The sequence below is a fragment of the Rhinopithecus roxellana genome, chromosome 1 (assembly GCF_007565055.1).
Source record: "Rhinopithecus roxellana isolate Shanxi Qingling chromosome 1, ASM756505v1, whole genome shotgun sequence".
Taxonomy (NCBI): Eukaryota; Metazoa; Chordata; class Mammalia; order Primates; family Cercopithecidae; genus Rhinopithecus; species Rhinopithecus roxellana.
The window spans coordinates 160558647-160581435 of record NC_044549.1 but is presented as its reverse complement, the minus strand read 5'-3'; the positions used below and the strand labels follow the sequence as shown (position 1 = coordinate 160581435).

The 22789-nt window shown below is 43.6% G+C and overlaps 1 pseudogene; it reads left to right on the top strand.

The window, feature by feature from the left end:
* LOC115898298 overlaps positions 1-22789 on the top strand; it is a 44713-nt pseudogene that overhangs the window by 2805 nt on the left and 19119 nt on the right.

Below are 22789 nucleotides of genomic sequence, written 5' to 3'. Positions count from 1 at the left end.
AAAAGAAACAACCACACAGGAAAGTTTTATTAGAGAGTCTTTCTCCACCACAACAGTGCTCCTGCTCATTCCTCTCATCAAACAGGGCAATTTTGTGAGAGTTTCGATGGGAAATCATTAGGCATCCACCTTACAGTCATGATTTGCCTTCTTCTGACTTATTTATATTTTTCTAACCTTAAGGCCAAGGCAGGCAGATCACTTGAGGTCAGAAATTTGAGACTAGCTTGGCCAACTTGGTGAAACCCTCTCCCTCCTAAAAATAAGCCAGGTGTGGTGGTGTACACCTGTAATCCCAGCTACTCCCGAGGCTGAGGCATGAAAATGACTTGAACCTGGAAGGTGGAGGTTGCAGTGAGCTGACATCATGCCCCTGCACTCCAGCTTGGGCAACAGAGGGAGACTCCATTAAAAAAAAAAAAAAAAAATCTTAAAGGGCACCCATTTTTCTTCAGCTAACAATGTAAAAAAGACATGCATTGACATGGTTAAATTCCCAGGCCCCTCAGTTCTTTAGGGATGAACTAAATGGCTGGTATCATCATTTACAAGTGTCTTGAACTCAGTGAAGCTTATGTTAAGAAATGAAGTTTATCTTTTTAATTTTATTTTTCCTTTTTTTTTTTTGATATGAAGTTTTGCTATTGTTTCTCAGGCTAGAGTGGAATGTCTTAATCTCGGCTCACTGCAACCTACGCCTCCTGGGTTCAAGTGATTCTCTTGCCTCAGCCTCCCAAGTAGCTGGGATTACAGGCGCCCACCACCATGTCCAGCTAATTTTTTGTATTTTTAGTAAAGATGGGGTTTCACTATGCTGGCCAGGCTGGTCTCAAACTCCTGACCACAGGTGATCCACCCACCTCGGCCTCCCAAAGTGCCGGGATTACAGGTGTGAGCCATCGCACCGGGCCTGCATGAACTTTTAAAAGTCCTTCTGTACTTGAACTTTGCTAGGAGAGTAGGCCTCAAGTGTTCTCACAACACACACACACACACACACACACACACACACATACACACACACAGGCCAGGCGCAGTGGCTCATGCCTATAGTCCTAGCACTTTGGGAGGCAGAGGTGGGAGGATCAGTTGAACTCAGGAGTTTGAGACCAGCCTGGGCACCACAGTGAGACCCTGTCTCTACAAAAATTTTAAAAATTAGCTGGGTGTTGTGGTGCACGCCTGTAGTCCCAGCTACTCAGGAGGCTGATATGAGAGGATGGCTTGAGCTTGGGAGGCTGCAGTGAACCGTGATCATGCCACTGCACTTTGCACTCTAGCTTGGGTGACAGAGAAAGACCCTTTTTCTTTTGCTTTTTTTTTTTTTTTTTTTGAGATGGAGCCTCCCTCTGTTGCCCAGGCTGGAGTGCAGTGGTGTGATCTCGGCTCACTGCAACCTCTGCCTCCCAGGTTCAAGCAATTCTCCTGCCTCAGCCTCCCAAGTAGCTGTGATTACAAGCATGAGCCACCATACCCGGCTAATTTTTGTACTTTTAGTAGAGACAGGGTTTCACCATATTGGCCAGACTTGTCTCAGACTCCTGACCTCAAGTGATCTACCTGCCTCAGCCTCCTAAAGTGCTGGGATTACAGGCATCAGTCACTCTGACAGGCCAGAAAGACCCTTTTTCAAAGCAAACAAACAAACAAACAGAAAATGGTAACTACGTGAGGTGCTTGATATGTTAATGAGCTTAGCTGTGGTAATGATTTCACAATGTATATGTATATCAAGACATCACATCAAGACATCACATACCCTAAATATATGCACTTTTTATTTGTTCAATCATACCTCAGTAAAGCTGGGGGGTGAAGAAAGGTCGTGTCAAGTTCTCCTTCCCTTGAGTCTGGGTTGGCCTTGTGCTTTGACCAATAGAATGCAGCAGAAGGGATGCGGAGGTAGTTCTGGGCCTGGCCCTTAAAAGGCATGACAACTTCCATTTCTCTCTCTTGGAACTCAGCTGCCATGCTGTAAGGAAGCTCAGATTGTTCTGCTAGAGACAGAGACAGAGACAGAGACAGAAAGAGACAGTGAGAGAGAGAAAGAGAGAAGATGTGGAGGAGAACCAAGGTGTTCAGCTGACAGCCAGCACCAAGGTTCCAGACATATAAATGAGGCCTCGAATCATCCAGTCCAGCCCAGCTACCAGCTAAATACAGTCACATGAGTGATCCTAGCTATATGAAGCAGAAAACCTGCCCAGTTAACTCTGAGAATTGTGAAAAGTAATAAACCATTGTCTTTTGTGTTCTTTTAATATCTAATTTTTAAAATTATATAATTCATATATCATGTAAATAATCCCTTTATAGTGCACAACTCCATGAGTTTTAGTATATTCATAAAGTCATGCAACTGTCATCACTATCTATTGCAAAACATTTTCATCACCCCCCAAAGAATCTCTGTACCCATTAGCAGTCATTGTCCGTTTCTCCCAGCCCCCAGCCACTAATCTGCTTTCTGTCTCTCGAGATTTGCTTATTCTGGACATCACATATAAAGAGAATCATACAATATGTGACCTTTTATGTCTAGCTTCTTTAACTTGGCATAAAGTTTTCAGGATGCATCCACATTGTAGCAAGTATCAGAAGTTCATTCCTTTCTATGGCTGAATAATATACCATGGTAAGAATATATTGGGCCGGGTATGGTGGCTCAAACCTGTAATCCCAGCACTTTGGGAGGCTAAGGCAGGCAGATCACGAGGTCAGGAGTTTGAAACCAGCCTGGACAAGGTGAAAGCCCATCTCTGTGAAAAATACAAAAATTAGCTGGGCGTGGTGGCACGTGCCTGTAATCCCAGCTTCTTGGGAGGCCGAAGCAGGAGAATCGCTTGAACTTGGGAAGCGGAGGTTGCAGTGACCCGAGATCACGCCATTGCACTATGGCCTGGGTGACAGAGCAAGACACTGTCTTGAAAAAAAAACAATTGCATTCTGTTTATCTGCTCATCAGCTGATGGACATTTGGTTTGTTACTGTTATTCAGCTACTATGAAATAATGTTATGTAAACATTCATGTGCAAGTTTTTGTATGATATATGTTTTCTCTTGGATCTGTAGCTATGAGTGAATTGCTGAGTCATAGGGTAACTGTTTAATTTTAGGGGGAACTGCCAAACTGTTTTCCAAAGTGGCTGTAGCATTTTACATTCCCACTAGTAGTGTATGAGAGTTTTTATTTCTCCACATCCTCACCAACACTTGTTATTGTGTTTTCGATTATAGCTATCCAAGGAGAATGGAAAGGATTACCTTATTGTGGTTTTGTTTTGCATTTCTCTGATGGCTAGTAATGTTGAGCTTCTCTTCATGTGCTTGTTGGCCATTGTAGATCTTCTTTGGAGAAGTGTCTATTCAAGTCCTTTGCCCATTTTTATATTGAATTATTTGTCTTTTTTTTTTTTAAGAGTTGGGGCCTCACCTGGGACTGGAGTGCAGTGGCTCAATCATAACTCACTGCAACCTCAGTCCTCCCACCTCACCCTCCCAAGCAGCTGGTAGTTGGGGCTACAGGCATTCGCCACCACACCTGGCAGATTTTCCCCCAAAGTAGATTATCTGATTATTTGTCTTTTTTTTTTTTTCTTTAAAGACAGAGTCTCACTCTGTCATCCAGGCTGGAGGGCAGTGGTGTGATCATAGCTCACTGCAGCCTTGACATCCTGGGCTTGAGCAGTCCTCCCACTTCAGCCTCCTGAGTAGCTGGGACCACAGGCATGTGCCACCATGCTAGTTAATTTTTTAATTTTTTTGTAGAGACGGGGCTCACTATGTTGCCCAGGCTGGTCTCAAACTCCTGGGCTCAAGTGATCCTCTTGCCTCAGCCTCCCAAAGTGCTGGGCTTACAGGTGTGAGCCTCCATGCTTGGCTATTATTTGTCTTTTTAAAACAAAATTTTTTTGGCCAGGTGTGGTGGCTCACGCTTGTAATCCCAGCACTTTGTGGGGCCAAGGCGGGTGGATCATCTGAGGTCAGGAGTTCAAGACCATCCTGGCCAACCTGGTGAAACCTCATCTCTACTAAAAATACAAAAATTAGCCAGGTGTGGTGGCAGGCACCTGTCATCCCAGCTGCTTGGGAGGCTGAGGCACTACAGCCTGGACAACAAGAGCGAAATTCCATCTCAAGGAAAAAAAAATTGTTTTATTGCCAGGCACAGTGGCTCACACCTCTAATCCTAGCACTTTGGGAGGCTGAGGCGGGTGGATCATCTGAAGTCAGGAGTTTGAGACCAGCCTGGCCAACGTAGTGAAACCCCATCTCTACTAAAAATAAAAAAAATTAGCTGGGGGTGGTGACGGGTGTCTGTAATCTCAGCTACTTGGGAGGCTGAGGCAGGAGAATCACTTGAACCTGGGAGGCGGAGGTTGCAGTGAGCCGAGATCATGCCACTGCACTCCAGCCTGGCAACAGAGCAAGACTCTGTCTCAAAAACAAAGCAAACAAACAAAAAAATTATTATTTCTATTTTATTTACTTATTTATTTTGAAACAGGGTCTCACTCTGTCACCCAGGCTGGAGTGCACTGGCGTGATCAGGGCTCACTGTATGCTAGACCTCCTGGGCTCAAGCACTTCTTCCGTCTCAGCCCCCAGAGTAGCTGGGACTACAGACATGTGCCACCGTGCTCAGTTAATTTTTTGTATATTTAGTGGAGACAGGATTTCGCGATGTTACTCAGGCTGGTCTTATACTCTAGGACTCAAGCAATCCACCTGCCTCGGCCTCCCAAAGTGCTGGAATTAGAGGGATGAGCCACCGTGCCTGGCCTGTTTGTCTTTTTATTGTTGAGTTGTAAAAGTATATATTCTGGATACAAGTGTTTTATCTGATGTAAGAAGTACAAACATTTTTAATCTATTATTTGTTTGTTTTGAGACAGGTCTTGCTGTCTTGCCACAGGCTGAATTGTGGTGATGCGATCATAGTTCACTGCAGCCTTAAACTACTAGGCTCAAGCGATTCTCCCACCTCAGCCTCCCAAGTAGCTGGGACTGCAGGCATGCACCAGCACACCTGGCTAAGCTTTTTATTTCGTTGTAGAGACAAAATCCTACCCAGGCGGGTCTCAAACTCCTGGCCTCAAGTCGTCCTGCTGCCTCAGCCACCCAAAATGGTGGGATTAATTACAGGTGTAAGCCACCATGCCCGATCAGTTTTTAATCTTACAGAAGTCCAATTTATCAACTTTTTATTTTACCACTTTTGCTTTTGGTGTCAAATGTAATAAACCACTGCTTAATGCAAGATCATGATTTACTCCTGTTTTCTTCTGAAAGTTAGAAAATTATAAAGTTTTAGCTCTTACATTTAGGTCTCTGATTCACATTGAGTTAATTTTTACATATAGTGTGAACTATAGGTCCAACTTTATTCTTTTCATGTAGATGTCCATGTTATTCTTTTAAACTGCTAAGTTTGAAGATGCTTTGTTGTGCAGCGACAGGTAACTGAAACATCTACTAATTCATTTCCCCATCTGGTTCAACCAACCAAGGTCTGTGCATTCTACTTCTTAAATAGGCTGGATCTTCCCATTCTCACTGCCACTCCCTTCTTAAGCCTAAATCCTTTCCCACTGAGACTAGCGCCACTTCAACCTTGTCATCTTTTCTGTTTTCCTCCAGAATGCTTCCATTTTGCCAAAGATTTTAAAAAATACGAATCGGATTATATCCACACACATTTAAGACAATTCAGTGCTCTTAGCACCAAGTCCAACTCCTTAAAGGGACTTTTACTTTTTCTTTTTTCTTTTTTTTTTCTTTGAGACAGAGTTTCGCTCTTGCCCAGGGTGGAGTGCAATGGTGCGATCTTAGCTCACTGTAACCTCCACCTCCCAGGTTCAAGTGATTCTCCTGCCTCAACCTCTGGAGTAGCTGGGATTACAGGCGCCTGCTACCACACCTGGCTAATTTTTTGTACTTTTAGTAGAGACGGGGTTTCCCCATGGTGGTTGGGCTGGTCTCGGGATCCTAACATCAGGTGATTCACCCGCCTCGAGCTCCCGAAGTGCTAGGATTGTAGGTGTGAACCACTGTGCCCAGCCTAAAAGGACTTTTAAGGCCCTTCACAATCTGTCTCTGACCTCTGGCTTCATGTCTCCATACTCCCCACTTTGGCCATATTACTGGGGTTCCTCAGAGGCACTACATTGTTTTTTGCATTTGCCATGGCATTTGTCTATAATCCCCTTTAGCCTCCACTCCACATACTTTTTTTTAAGATTGAGTCTCTCTGTCACCCAGGCTAGAGTGCAGTGGCACAATTTTGGCTCACTGCAACCTCTGCCTCCTGGGTTCAAGCGATCCTCTTGCCTTGGCCTCCTGAGTAGCTGGGAGTACAGGTGTGCACCATCATACCTGGCTAATTTTTGTATTTTTAATGGAGATGAGGTCTCACCATGTGCCCAGGCTGGTCTCAAGTTTCTGACCTTGGTTGATCCACCTGCCTTGACCTCCCAAAGTGCTGGGTTTACAGGCATGAGCCACTGTGCCTGGTCACACACTCTCTTGTGTAGCCAGTGTCATCTCCTTCCAAGGAAGGACAAGTGTCATTTTCCCAAGAAGACTTTTTTGATTGCCAAAGACTTTACTACCAGCACTTTGGGAGGCCAAGGCGGGTGGATCTCGAGGTCAAGAGATTGAGACTATCCTGGCCAACGTGGTGAAACCCCGCTTCTGCTAAAAATACAAAAATTAGCTAGGCGTGGTGGCATGCACCTGTGGTCCCAACTACTAGGGAGGCTGAGGCAGGAGAGTCGCTCGAACCTTGGAGGCAGAGGTTGCAGTGAGCCAAGATCACACCACTGCACTCCAGCCTGGCGACAGAGTGAGACTCCGTCTCAATAAAAAAAAAAAAAAAAAAAAAAAAAGACTGTAGTAACACCTTTCAAATCTTCTATTACACTTTGAGGACAATCTCTTGGCACAAATCCCCTTGTTACCACCCTAACTGTAATCTCCAAATTCTGCCTTTAAATATTATCAATATTGTATTTCCATTAATTTATATATGTGCCTGATGCTTAGTAAGCACTACAATGTCTGTGGGCACACAACTTTAAAATATAATTCCTCACTATATCAGGGTGTCAGTCTTTACTTTTGTATGGCCTTTGATGGTTTCATACGGAGTTTATACAATTATTTCTCTTTTTATCCTTAACACTCCTGTGATATGGATATTCATACCCATTTTAAAGATAAGGAAACTGGGACTTTTTTTGATTTCTGAAAAGTAAATCTCTATGCAGATACAAAATATTGTTGATAGGCTGGGCTTGGTGGCTCATGCCTGTAATCCCAGCACTTTGGGAGCTGAGGCGGGCGGATCACGACGTCAGAAGTTCGAGACCAGCCTGGCTAACATGGTGAGACCCCGTCTCTACTAAAAATACAAAAATTAGCTGGGCGTGGTGGCGGGTACCTGTAATCCCAGCTACTCCAGAGGTTGAGGCAGGAGAATTGCTTGAACCCGGGAGGTAGAAGTTGCAGTGAACTGAGATCATGCCACTGCACTCTAGCCTAGGCAACAAAGCAAGACTCCGTCTCAAAAAAAGAAAAAAAAAAAAGGCAAGGCGTGGTGTTTCACACCTGTATCCCAGCACTTTGGGTTGCTGAGGTGGGCAGATCGCCTGAGGTTGGGAGTTTGAGACCACCCTGGCCAGCATGGTGAAACCCCATCTCTACCAAAAATACAAAAATTATCCAGGTGTGGTGGCAGGTGCCTGTAATCCCAGCTACTCGGGAAGCTGAGGCAGGAGAATCGCTTGAACCCAGGAGGTGGAGGTTGCAGTGAGCTGAGATCGTGCCATTGCACTCCATCCTGGGCAACTGAGCAAGACTCTGTCTCAAATATATATATATTGTTAATAGAAGTATTAATAATACGATGGGATTTTCACTATTATATCTGTATTTTGTAATTCTGTGTCCAATTACCAACGAAGAGTGTTTTCCAATGATCTGTTGGTGCCATCTCCTGTGGACATTTTAAATTTACATGTGAAGAAAAAATATATATTTTAGATATACTTTTATTACTCTTTAAAACATAAATCCAACAAATTATTTCAACTATAAGTATAGGGAATTTGAGGAATAATATTTTTATCATCATCATCATTATGAGATATTTCAAAACACTGCAAAGTACAGAATATAATATGACAAGTCTATTTACCACCCAGATTGAAAAAAGCTCAATGGTTGCCACATTTACTTGGGATATTTTATTGAGAAATATGCAGGTTAGTCCAGGTGCGATGGCCCACACCTGTAATTTCACTACTAATCAGTCTGTAACTGTCTTTTTTTTTTTTTTTTTTTTGAGACAGGATCTCTCTCTCTGCCACTCATCCTAGAGTGCAGTGGCATGGTCATGGCTCACTGCAGCCTTGATCTCCCAGGCCCAAGCATCCTCCCATCTCAGCCTCCTGGGTAGCTGGGATTACATGCATGCGCCACCATGTCAGCTTATTTTTAAATTTTTTTGTGCAGACAAGGTTTTGCCATGCTTCCCAGGCTGGTCTTGAATTCCTAACCTCAAGTGATCTGCCAGCTTCAGCCTCCCAAAGTGCTGGGATTAGGGGTGTGAGCCACTGCTCCCAACCGCTTTACCTTTTTTTTTTTTTTTGAGAAGGAATCTTGCTCTGTCGCCCAGGCTGGACTGCGGTGACCCAATATCGGCTCACTGCAACTTCCTTCTCACAGGTTCAAGCGATTCTCCTGCCTTAGCCTCCCAAGTAGCTGGGATTACAGGCCTGTGCCACCATGCCCAGCTAATTTTTTTTTTTTTTTTTTTTTTTTTGTATTTTTAGTGAGATGGGGTTTCACCATGTTGGCCAGGCTGGTCTCGAACTTCTGACCTCACATGATCCACCCACCTCGACCTCCCAAACTGCTGGGATTACAGGCAAGCGCCACAGGGCCCAGCCTCCTTTACTTCTTCTTCTTCTTTTTGGTTTTTTTTTTTTTTTTTTTTTTGAGACAGAGTCTCACACTGTTGCCCAGGCTGGAGTGCAGTGGCTTTATCTTGACTCATCACAGCCTTGGCCTCCCAGGCTCAAGTGATTCTCCTGCCTCAGCATCCTGAGTAGCTGGGCTTACAGGCACACACCACTACCACCCAGCTAATTTTTGTGTTTTTAGTAGAGACGGTGTTTCCCCATGTTGGCCAGGCTTTTCTGATCTCAAATGATCCACCTGCCCTGGCCTCCCAAAGTGCTGGTATTACGGGCGTGAGCCACCGCACCCAGCCCCTTTACTTCTTTAATCATGGTTTCCTTTAGTTTGTTCCAACATATCTATAACAACTATTATACTTTGAAGAATTTGTTTGTTTGTTTGTTTGTTTGTTGAGACGGAGTCTCGCTCTGTCGCCCAGGCTGGAGTGCAGTGACCGGATCTTGGCTCACTGCAAGCTCCGCCTCCCGGGTTTACGCCATTCTCCTGCCTCAGCCTCCCCAGTAGCTGGGACTACAGGCGCCCGCCACCTCACCCGGCTAGTTTTTTTTGTATTTTTTAGTAGAGACGGGGTTTCACCGTGTTAGCCAGGATGGTCTCGATCTCCTGACCTCGTGATCCGCCCGTCTCGGCCTCCCAAAGTGCTGGGATTACAGGCTTGAGCCACCGCGCCCGGCAAGAATTTGTTTGTTAAATCTGAAGTCTGGTTGCTCTCACATGCAGTATCTGTTGCCTGTTTTTTTTGTTTGTTGCTCGTTTTCTAGTGTGAATCACACTTTCTTGTTTCTTTGTATGTCTATAATTGTTTTTGTCAGAAACATTTTAGATAATACATTATAGTAAGTCTGTATACTGTCTCCTTCCTCTGTTTATTTATTTAGTGACTGGCTAGGTTATTTTAGTGTAGTCTGTTCTCCCTGCCTCCCCTCACTGTGTCAAGCTCCTCAGGGGAATAGACTGCTGCTCCTTAAGGGAAAAGGCTGCGTGCCCACTGTCACTCCAGGATGACAGTGGTTTTAACTACTTTCTTAGTTCCATTCCCTTATTCTGGGAGTTCAGATATGTTTTCTTACTAAGACATAAGACAATACTTTTTAAAAACTGGGCAAAAGAATATGAAATAACTATTGGCTTTAATATTCACATCATTCTATATTCAATATTTTTACACCAAATCCTCTACTGACATTTGTAGACACACACCTTTTTTTTTTTTTCCTGAGACAGAGTCTCACTCTGTCGCCCAGGCTGGAGTACAGTGGCGTGATCTTGGTTCACTGCAACCTCTGCCTCCCAGGTTCAAGCGATTCTCCTGCCTCAGCCTCCTGAGTAGCTGGGATTACAGGCGCCTGCCACCATGCCCAACTAATTTTTGTATTTTTTAGTAGAGACAGGGTTTCATTGTGTTGGCCAGGCTGGTCTCGAACTCCTGACCTCGTGATCCACCCACCTCAGCCTTCCAAAGTGCTGAGATCACAAGCGTTAGCCTCCACGCCTTTTTTTTTTTTTTTTTTTACGAAAAGAAATTAACTGGGCATGGTGGTGTGTGCCTGTAGTCTTAGCTACACAGAAGGCTGAGGTGGGAGAGTTGCTTGAATCCAGGAGGTGGAGGTTACAGTGAGCCAAGATTATGCCACTGCACTCCAGCATGGGTGACAGAGTGACCCTGTCTCGAAAAAACAAATAAAAAAAAACCCAGAAAACTTTTTATTTTAATCTAATTTCAGACTTAGAATAAAGTTCGGAGAATTCCCATATACCTTTCAATCAGCTTCATCTAATGCTACATTCTTTTTTTTTTTTTTTTTTTTTTTTTTTTTTTTGAGACGGAGTCTCGCTCTGTCGCTCAGGCTGGAGTGCAGTGGCTGGATCTCAGTTCACTGCAAGCTCCGCCTCCCAGGTTTACGCCATTCTCCTGCCTCAGCCTCCGGAGTAGCTGGGACTACAGGCGCCCGCCACATCGCCCGGCTAGTTTTTTGTATTTTTAGTAGAGACAGGGTTTCACCGTGTTAGCCAGGATGGTCTCGATCTCCTGACCTTGTGATCCGCCCATCTCGGCCTCCCAAAGTGCTGGGATTACAGGCTTGAGCCACCGCACCCGGCCTAATGCTACATTCTTATATGTCATAGTGTAGTCATTAAAACCAGGAAATTAATCTTGGTATAACTCAGGCATACATTGTTTTATTGCACTTTGCTTTATTGTGCTTTGCAATTTTTTTTTTTTTTTAACAAATTGAAAGTTTGTGGCACCCCTGCGTCACACAAGTCTATCAGCACCATTTTTCCAATAGCACGTACTCACTTTACGTCATGGTGTCACATTTTGGTAATTCTCACAATAGTTCGAACCTTAGTATTATTATTATATTATTGTATCTGTTCTGGTGATCTGTATTTAGTGATGTTTGACGTTACTATGTAATTGTTTTGGGGTGCCATGGACTGTGCCCACATAGAACAGCAAGGTTATTGATCAATATGTGTGTTCTGACTACATCGTGGATCGGCCATTCCCATATATCAGGGTTCCCCAACACCTGGGTCACAGACCAGTACCAGTTCATGGCCTGTTGGGAACCAGGCTGCACAGCAGGAGGTGAGAGGCGGGCGAGCCAGCAAAGCTTCATCTGTATTGTATTTACAGCCACTCCCCATTGCTCACATTGAAGAATTTGTTTGTTAAATCAATTTGAGCACCACCTCCTGTCAGATCAGCAGCGGCATTAGATTCTCATAGGAGTGTGAACCCTGTTGTGAACTGCACATGTGAGGGATCTAGGTTGTGTGCTCCTTATGAGAATCTAATGCCTGATGATCTGTCACTGTATCTCATCACTCTCAGATGGGACTGTCTAGCTGCAGGAAAGCAAGCTCAGGGCTCCCACTGATTCTCTATTATGGTGAGTTGTAAAAATATTTCATTACCTATTACAGTGTGATAATAGTGGAAATAATGTGCACAATCATTGTAATGTGCTTGAATCATCCCCAAACTACTTCCCCATCCCCCAGTCCATGGAAAAATTGTCTCCATGAAACTGGTCCCTGGTGCCAAAAAGGTGGGAACTGCTGCTCTCTCTCCCTCTTTTTGGACCTTCCTATCCCCTGAGACACAGCAATACTGAAATTAGGCCAATTAATAACCCTGCAGTGGCCTCTGAGTGCTCAAGTGAAAGGAAGGGTCCCACATCTCTCACTTTAAACCAAAAGCTAGAACTTTCAGTACAATTTTGAACATAAGCAGTGAGAATGATTAAGCTTAGTGAGGAAGGCATGTTGAAGGCCAAGACAGGCTGAAAGCCAGGCCTCTTGCTCCCAACAGTTAGCCAAGTTGTGATTGCAAAGGAAAAGTTTTTGAAAGAAATTAAAAGTAGTACTCCAGGCCAAGCACGGTGGCACACACCTGTAATCTCAGTGCTTTAGGAGGCCAAGGCAGGAGGATCACTTAAGCCCAGGAGTTCAAGACTATCTTGGGCAACATAATGCGATCTTATATCTATAAAAAATAGAAAATAAAAATTAGCCAGATGTGGTGGCATGAGCCTGTAGTCCCAGGTACTCAGGAGGCTGAGGCAGGAGGATCGCTTGAGCCCAGAAGTTCGAGGTTGCAGTTAGCTGTGATCACACCACTGCACTCAGCCTGAGCAACAGAGCGAGATTCTGTCTCAAAAAATAATAACAAACAAATAAATAAAAGTGCTACTTCAGTGAACATACAAATGCTAAAAAAGTAAAATAGCCTTATTGCTGATACGTAGAAAGTTTGAGTGGTCTGGGTAGATCAAACCAGTCACAATATTCCCTTAAGCCAAAGCCTAATCAAGAGCAAGGCTCTAACTAGCTTCAATTCTATGAAGACTAAGAGAGGTTAGGAAGCTTCAGGAAAAAGTTTGAAGCTAGCACAGGTGGATTCATGAGGTAAAGGAAGGAAGCCATCTCCATAACATAAAAGTGCAAGGTGAAGCAGCATGTACTGTTGTAGAAGCTGCAGCAAGTTACCCAGATCTAAGATCATTGGTGAAGATGGCTACACTAAACAACAAATATCCAATGTAGATGAAGCAGCTTTATACTGGAACAAGATGCCATCTAGGACTTTTATAGCTAGAGAGGAGAAGTCAATGTCTGGCTTCAAAGCTTCAAAGGACAGGCTGACTCTCCTGTTAGGGGTTGATGCAGCTGGTGACCTTAAGTTGAGGCCAATGGTCATTTACCATTCTGAAAATCCTAAGCCTCTTAAGAATTGTGTTAAATCTACTGTGTCTGTACTTTACAAATGGAACAACAAAGCCTAGATGACAGCACATCTGTTTACACATCTGGTTTACTGAATATTTTAAGCCCACTGTTGAGACCTACTGCTCAGACAAAAGATTCTTTTCAAAATATTACTGCTCATTGACAATGTACCTTGTCACCCAAGAGCTCTGATGGAGATGTACAAGGAGATGAATGTTGTTTTCATACCTGCTAACACAACATTCAGTCTACAGCCCATGCATCAGGGAGTAATTTCAACTTTCAAGTCTTATTATTTAAAGAATATATTTTGTAAGGCTATAACTGCCATAAACAGTGATTCCTCTGATGGATTCAGGCAAAGTAAATTGAAACCCTTCTGGAAAAGTGTCACCATTCTAGATGCCGTTAAAGAACATTCATGATTCATGGAAGGAGGTCAGAATATCAGGATTCATAGGAGTTTGGGAGAAGTTGATTCCAATCCTCATGGGAGACGTTGAGGAGTTCAAGACTTCAGTGAGAAGTCACTGCAGATGTGGTAGAAACTAGCAAGATAACTAGAATTAGAAGTAGAGCCTGAACATGTGACTGAATTGCTGCAACCTCATGATAAAATTTGAATAGATAGGAGATGTTTCTTACGGAAGAGTAAAGAAAGTGGTTTCTTGGCCAGGCATGGTGGCTCACGCCTGTAACCCCAGAACTTTGGGAGGCCGAGGCAGGCAGGTCACTTGATGTCAGGAGTTTGAAACCAGCCTGGACAACATGGCGAAACCCCATCTCTACTAAAAATACAAAAATTAATCCGGCGTGGTAGTGGGCACCTGTAATCCCAGCTACTCAGGAGGCTGAGGCAGGAGAATCGCCTGAACCCAGGAGGTGGAGGTTGCAGTGAGCCAAGATTGTGCCACTGCACTCCAGCCTGGGTGACAGAGCAAGACTCGGTCTTGAGAAGAAAAAAAAAAAAAAGAACGTGGTTTCTCGAGACAAAGTCTACTCCTGGTGAAGATGCTGTGAACATTGTTTGTTTTGTTTTGTTCTAAGATGGAGTCTTGCTCTGTTGCCCAGTCTGGAGTGCAGTGGTGTGATCTCAACTCACCGAAACCTCCGCCTCCCAGGTTCAAGCGATTCTCTTGCCTCAGCCTCCTGAGTAGCTGGGACTACAGGCACATGCCACTATGCCTGGTGAATTTTTGTATTTTTTGTAGAGACAGGGTTACACAGTGTTGCCCAGGCCGGTCTTGAACTCCTGAGCTCAAGCAATCTGCTTGCCTCAGCCTCCTCGAAGTGCTGGGATTATAGGTGTGAGCCACTGTAACTCGGCCAGTGATCATTGTTGAAATGACAACAAACAATTTAGAATATTACATACATTTAGTTAATAAAGATGCGGCAGGGTTTGACTCCAATATTGAAAGAAGTTCTGTGGGGTAAAATGCTATCAAACAGAGTCGCATGCTGCAGAGAAATCTTTCATGAAAGGAAGAGTCCATTGGTGTGACAAACTTCACTGTGGTCTTACCTTAAAAACTGCCACAGCCATTCCAACCCTCAGTAACAAGCACCCTGATGGGTAAGCAGCATCCACATGGGGGCAAGACCCTCTAACAGCAAAATAATTAAAAACTTGTTGAAGGCTCAAATGATTATTAGCATTTGTTAGCAATAAAGTTTTTTTTTTTTTTTCTTGAGACACGGTTTCGCTCGTCACCCAGGCTGGAGTGCAGTGGCATGGTCACTATTGCACTCTTAACAGACTTAAAGTATAGTATAAACATAAGTTTTATATGCACTGAGGGACCAAAAAATTTATGTGGTTTGGTTTATTGCAATACTTTATTGCAGTGATCTGGAACCAATCCTGCAATATCTCCAAGGTGTGCCCGTACTATCATCTAAAGCATAGAACTTATTCAAATTTCAGCAGCGTTTCCAATGATGTCCTTTTCCTATTCCAGGATTTCACATTCACATGGCATTTAGTTATTATTTCTCTCTCTTTTTTTTTTTTGAGACAGCGCCTCACTCTGTTGCCCAAGCTGGAGTGCACTGCGTGACCATGACTCGCTGCCGCCTCTACCCCCAGACTCGAGTGACCCTCTCACCTCAGCCTCCTAAAAAAAAAAAAATGAGGTGAGTATGGTGGTGTGTACTTATAGTCCTCCCAAGTAGCTAGTAGCTGGGACTATAAGCACACACCACCACACTCACCTCATTGTTTTGTTTTTTTGTAGAGACGAAGTCTCACTTTGTTGCCCAGCCTTCTCCTTAGTCTTTTGCTGCTGTTATTTTAGAGTTAGGGTCTTGCTCTGTCACCCAGACTGGAGTGCAGTCACAGAATCATAGCTTACTGCAGCCTTGACTTCCTGGGCTCAAGTGGTTCTCCTGCCTCATCCTCCCCAGTAGCTAGGATTACAGGCATATGCCACCGTGCTGAGCTAATTTTTTCAAACCTTTTTTTTTTTTTTTTTGAGAGACAGAGTCTTGCCATACTGCCCAGGCTCTGAGTTTCTCCTAATGTCCTCAGTCTTTCTTTATCTTCCAGTGATCTTGACAGTTTTTGGAGACTACTGGTCAATTTGGAGAAATTTGGAGACGGCCCCTCAATTTGGGTTTGTTTGATGTTTTCTCATGGTTAGAATAAGGCTATGCATTTTGGGAAAGGATATGACAGGAATACAGCCATGCATTGCTTAAGGACAGGGATACCTACTGAGAAACGTGTCATTAGGTGATTTCATCATTGTGTGAACATCACAGAGTGTGTTTACACAAACCCGGATAGTATATCCTACTACACACCTAGGCTATGGTGTAGCCGGTTGCTCCCAGGCTACAAACCTGAACAGCATGTTACTTTACTGAATACTGTAGGCAACTGTAATACAATGGTAAATATTTGTGTACCTAAACATAGAAAGGACACAGTAAAGGATAGTACAAAAGATAAAAAATGGTACACCCTTATAGAGCACTTGCCACGAATGGAGTTTGCAGGACTTGAAGTTGCTCCGAGTGAGGCAGTGAGTGAGTGGTGAGTTAATGTGAAAGCCCATGACATTGCTGTACACTTCTGTAGACCTTATAAGCACTGTACACTTAAACTATACTGCATTTATAGAAAACAAAATTTTCTCTTTATTATTTATATATTTATTTATGTAGAGACGGAGTTTCGCTCTTGTTGCCCAGGCTGGAATGCAGTGGCACGATCTCAGTTCACTGCAACATCTGCCTCCCAGGTTCAAGTGATTCTCCTGCCTCAGGATCCCGAGTAGCTGGGATTACAGGCACATGCCACTACGCCCGGCTAATTTTTGTATTTTTAGTAGAGATGGGGTTTCACCATGTTGGCCAGGCTGATCTCAAACTCCTGACCTCAGGTAATCCACCCGCCTTGGCCTCCCAATGTGAAAGGATTACAGATGTGAGCCACTGTGCCAGGCATTATTTATTAATTTTTTAATTAAAAAAAAGAGACAGGGTCTCACTATGCTGCCTAGGCTAGTCTCGAACTCCTGGGCTCAAGCGATCTTCCCACCTTGGCCTCCCAAAGTGCTGGGATTACAGGTGTGAACCACTGCACCTGACTAGAACACCATTTCTCTTCAATGATAAATTAACCTTAGTTAACCCTATAATAACAATGCCTGGCTGGGTGCAGTGGCTCACACCTGTCATCCTAGCACTTTGGGAGGCCAAGGCAGGTGGATCACCTGAGGTCAGGAGTTCGAGACCAGCCTGGCCAACATGGCAAAACCTTGTCTCTACTAAAAATACAAAAATTAGCTAGGCATGGTGGCGAATGCCTGTAGTCCCAGCTACTCGGGAGAATGAGGCAGGAGAGTTGCTTGAACCTCGGGGGTGGAGGTTGCAGTGAGCTGAGATCGTGCCACTTCACTCCAGCCTGGGCGAAAGAGCGAGACTCTCTCTCAAAACAAACAAAAAGAAAAACAATGCCTTCCTCTGGAATACCTGCTGAGGAACCTGCCTCAGGCTGTTTTACAGTTAACTTTTTTTGTAATAAGTAGAAGGAGTACACTCTAAAATAATGATAAAAGTACAGCATAGTAAATACATAAACTAGTAACATAATTTTAAAATATCATTACCAAGTATTATGTGCTGTACATAATTGTATGTGTTATACTTTATTTCTGCACAAGACAGAAAACTTTTTTTTTTTTTTTGGAGATGGAGTTTTGCTCTTGTCATCCAAGCTGGAGTGTAATCGTGCGAACTTGGCTTACTGCAACCTCTGCCTCCTGGGTTCAAGCAATTCTCCTACCTCAGCCTCCCAAGTAGCTGGGATTACAGGCATGTACCACCACTCCTGGCTAATTCTTGTTTTATTAGCAGTGACGGGGTTTCACCATGTTCGCCAGGCTGGTCTCGAACCCCTGGCCTCAGGTGATCTGCCAGCCTTGGGCTCCCAAAGTGGTGGGATTACAGGCGTGAGCCACCGGCCCCGACCAGAGCCCTCTATTGACATGTATCTGCACAGTTATCATGCAAAGGAAGACAAGTTACATGTAAAAAGATGGTGGTTGTAATATTGTTTGATATAGCAAAAAATTGGAAAATATCTCACATGATCATTGTGGAAGATTGGCTAGATAAATGGAGACTACTCCATGTCATGGAATACTAACTACCATTAAGGAAAAGGTAGAGAAAACAATTTAAAATGGGAAAATATATATGAAAAACAATGGTTTTCAAAACATTGACTATCAGGTTATAAAGGACAGTGATCCTTGTGGATATGCATTTTACATATGTATTGAATACTTTTGTGCCTTTGCTTGTACATGCCTAACTTGAAAACACACATTTGCCATTGACCACTAGGTGGTACCATATCACAAATTATTCTACAGTCAGGGTAGGCATTTTTAAACAGGTTTCTTGTTTTGAGAGTGTCTGATAATGTCTCCCTCAAAACTGTCAGATTTAAACCTTGTGGGTCCAGTTTCAATATGAATGTAAAGAACTTAGCTGAACTACATACATAAGTAACCACATAGTGAGACTGATTGGGGTCTGTGTTCCTCCACTCAACTTGTATTTGTTGTGTCTATGATGGCTTAGCCACTATCTTTCTGATATATCTCAGAGAAGAAATATCTCTTCTCTGACTTATTTCTGCCTGGACTACCAGATATCCCTATGCATACGGTCTCTTGTTTCTCCTCCTCAGTTCAACTGGTTCAGTCTGAGAACTTTATTGACTGTGGGTACGTCTTCCACCTTTGCCCTTTCATTTACCAATAAAACCAAAGAAAGAGCAATAGTCCATTTCCTTAGGGTGGTACAAGGAGGCCAAGGCCTCACTATTTATAGCAAATAATGCAAATGGAAATAAACCTAGGTATCTTGTCCTGCAGGTAACTTTGTTTTGGATCTTTGCTACTGTTTAACTTCCTTTGGTGACCAGCCATATTTCATTAACCTTGCAAGCAGTTGGACCTTGCTCAATTGCAGGAAATACTGGGAAATCCCACTCAGCTGTCACTACAGCTTGTCCCAAAGCACTTGTAGACTGGCAAGGCTTGTTATCTGACTTCCTGTCATGGTAATTTGCTTTATTTCATGTCCCTTATGTTTTATTTCATTTTATTATTTTTTTGAGACGCAGCCTTGCTCTGTTGCCCAGGCTGGAGTGCAATGACATGCTCACAGCTCACTGCAGCCTCGACCTTCCAGGCTCAAGCGATCCTCCCACTTCAGCCTCCCTAGTAGTTAGGTTTATAGGAATGCACCTCCATGTCCAGCTAATTTTTGTTTGTTTGTTTTTGTAGAGACAGGGTTTCACCGTGTTGCCATGTTGCCCAGGCTGGTCTCGAACTCCTGGACTCAAGCAATCTGCCTGCTTTGGTCTCCCAAAGTGCTGGGATTACAGACATGAGCCACCGTGCCTGGCCATATTTCATTTTTAATTGACAGATGATAATTGTATATATTTATGGAGTAAAGTGTGATGTTTTGATACATGAATACATTGTAGAATGATTAAATCAGGCTAATTAACATATCCATCACCTCACATACTTATTTCTTTGTGATAAGAACACTGAAAATCTCACTGAACAATTTTGAAAGATATAGTCCACTATTATTAACTATAGTCACCATGCTGTGGGGTGGCTCACTAGAACTTACTCGTCTCGCCAAACTGAAACTTTGTGCCCTTTGATTAACAGTTCTTCTTTCCCCCTCCACTCCCTCCCCTCAGCCCCTGGTAATCACCATCCTACTCTCTACTTCTATTAGTTCCATTACAGGTGAGATCATGGGGTATTTGTCTTTTTGTTCCTGGCTTAGTGCACTTAGCATAATGTCCTCCAGGTTCATCCAAGTTGCCACAAATGGCAAAATTTTCTTTTCTTTTTTGGGGTGCTGAATAGTATTTTATTGTGTATATATCTTACATTTATTTATATTTATTTATTTACCTATTTATTTATTTTTTGAGACGGAGTTTGCTCTTGTTGCCCAGGCTGGAGTGCAATGGCACAATCTCGGCTCACTGCACCCCCCACCTCCCAGGTACAAGCGATTCTCCTGTCTCAGCCTTCCAAGTAGCTCGGATTACAGGCATGCGCCACCATGCCCAGCTAATTTTTTTGTATTTAGTAGAGACGGGGTTTCACCACGTTAGTCAGGCTGGTCACAAACTCCTGACCTCAGGTGATCCACCTGCCTCGGCTTCCCAAAGTGCTGGGATTACAGGCGTGTGCCACTGCGCCTGGTGAGGTACTATACACTTTCAAACAACCAGATCTCATGAGAACTCTACCACGAGAACAGCAAGGGGTAAGTCCACCCCCATGATTCAATCATCTCCCATCGGGGTATTCTAAGATAGAGTCTGAGAGATAAGATTCCTGGGTTAAAAAATGAATTCATATGTAACTGTGCTAGATATAGACAGATTCCTCCATATAGGCTTTACTAGTTTGCATTTCCCCAGCAACATTTGAGTGTCTGTTTCTGCACAAACTTGCCAAGAGAGTGTGTTGTCAAACTTTAGATTTTGTCCGTGTGGGAGATGAGAAATTATCAGAATTAGTTTAATTTTCTCTTATTATGAACAAGGTTGTGCATCTTTTCATATGGCTAAAGGACATTGCATTTTGTTTTCTTGTGAAGTGTCTTTTAAAATCTCCAGTCCATTTTTCTATGAGGTTGATGGTCTTTTTCTTCTCTCTACATTTCCTAGATCTGCCCATTGAAAAGGTCTAGAAACAGTGATAAACCAAAGAGAAATGAGCACCCCAGGCACCCAGCGAGTGGTTTTCAAAGACCATTTCACACTGGGAAACTCAAGACTCTGGGGAAAATGGTTGCTTCGAAGTGTGGGATAGAAAATGAAATATGCAAGATAAGCCTGGAGCATCTTGTCAAAGCAGCTTTCTAGGAAGCTATCAAAGAGGTTGGTGTCAAAAGTATTCAGAAATCACCTTAAAGAGGTTGCACCGGTCAAATGTGAGATAATCTGAGTGTTAAAAAATACAATGGGGGCCGGGCGCGGTGGCTCAAGCCTGTAATCCCAGCACTTTGGGAGGCCGAGACGGGCGGATCACGAGGTCAGGAGATCAAGACCATCCTGGCTAACACGGTGAAACCCCGTCTCTACTAAAAAAATACAAAAAACTAGCCGGGCGACGTGGCGGGCGCCTGTAGTCCCAGCTACTGGGGAGGCTGAGGCAGGAGAATGGCGTAAACCCAGGAGGCGGAGCTTGCAGTGAGCTGAGATCCGGCCACTGCACTCCAGCCTGGGCGGCAGAGCGAGACTCCGTCTCAAAAAAAAAAAAAAAAAAAAAAAAAAAAAAAAAAAAAAAAAAAAACAATGGGTGGTTCCATCCTGGCTAACACGGTGAAACCCCGTCTCTATTAAAAAAAAAAATACAAAAAATTAGCCAGGTGTGGGGGTGGGCTCCTGTAGTCCCAGCTGCTCGGGAGGCTGAGGCAGGAGAATGGCATGAACCCGGGAGGTGGACCTTGCAGTGAGCCAAGTTCGCGCCACTGCACTCCAGCCTCGGTGACAGAGAGAGACTCTGTGTCAAAAAAAAAAAAAAAAAAAAAAAGAAAAGAAAAGAAAAAAAAGAAAAAATTGCAATGGATTGAAACACATAAAATAAATGTAAATTCATGAGTTTATAGTGCTGCTCAAATTATTTAGTCATTAGAAAATAACTCATTTGGAAAGCTTGGAAATAAAAGTAGAGAATCAGGTATGTATGCTGCCTTTCGAGTACCGCCATTTGGTACAGTACTTCTATGTCACCAAATAGTAGGTGAGGGGAAGTGGAAGTGTTCTTTATAGAAGTAGTCCAGCTGATACACAAAGAAGAAATGAAAAAATTAGAATATAACTACATGTAAATCCCTAATGGAGTTATCGATCTATTATTGACCATCAATAGCTGATGATGAGAGATAAAGTTGTTATGTGCCTCCTAATTGAAGAACACAATATGAAGCAGTCTTGGCAAAAAATCAGTCAAGCAAGCAAGCAAATAGACAAAACCAAACAAAAAAACAAAGTTGATTAAGCCTCTAGATCCAACTACAGAAAATTTGGAAGGCAGAAGAACACGTTAAATAAACCAGGAGGAATGCAATCAGCAAAATTGAGTCAGCACTTTCTAATAGAATTTTCTACAATGATGAAAATATACAATATTTGCATTGTCCAGTAGCCATTAGTCAATGCATTTTACGGACATATCTGTAAGCCAGGTGTGAGCTTTTTGGCAAAGCTGGTCATAGGAGAGTCTACACAAGACCATGGATGTGGACTGATGGAGGGGCAGCAATGCATCAAGAGTAGGTGTCAAAGGAGGAGTAGATATTGAACAAGTCAGAGCCATGTGCCTATATGACTTACTTATGCCTTCTAGGCGTGCTTCATTCCGTATCATATATACCACCACCATCTGATGATGGATTGCTGCACATGCCTCACTTCATGGCTTGGCAGGTGTATTAGTCCGTTCTCACAGTGCTATAAAGACATACCTGAGGCCAGGTATGGTGGCTCATGCCTGTAATCCCAATACTTTGGGAGGCTGAGGCAGGTGTATCACTTGAGGTCAGGAGTTCAAGACCAGCCTGACCAACATGGTGAAACCACATCTCTACTAAAAATACAAAAATTAGCCAGGCATGGTGGCAGGTGCCTGTAGTCCCAGCTACTTGGGAGGCTGAAATGGAATTGCTTGAACCTGGTAAGTGAAGGTTGCAGTGAGCTGAGATTGCACCACAGCACTCCAGCCTGGGCGACAGAGCAAAACTCTGTCTCAATGAAAAGATGGCTGGGTGTGGTGGCTCACACCTGTAATCCTGACACTTTGGGAGACCAAGGCGGTGAATCACCTGAGGCCAGGAGTTCAAGACCAGCCTGGCCAACATGGTGAAACCCTGTCTCAACTAAAAATACAAAAAAATTAGCTGGGCATTGTGGCAGGTGCCTGTAATCTCAGCTACTTCGGGATGGTGATGCAGGAGAATTGCATGAACCCAGGAGGCGGAGGTTGCAGTGAGCTGAGATTGCGTCAT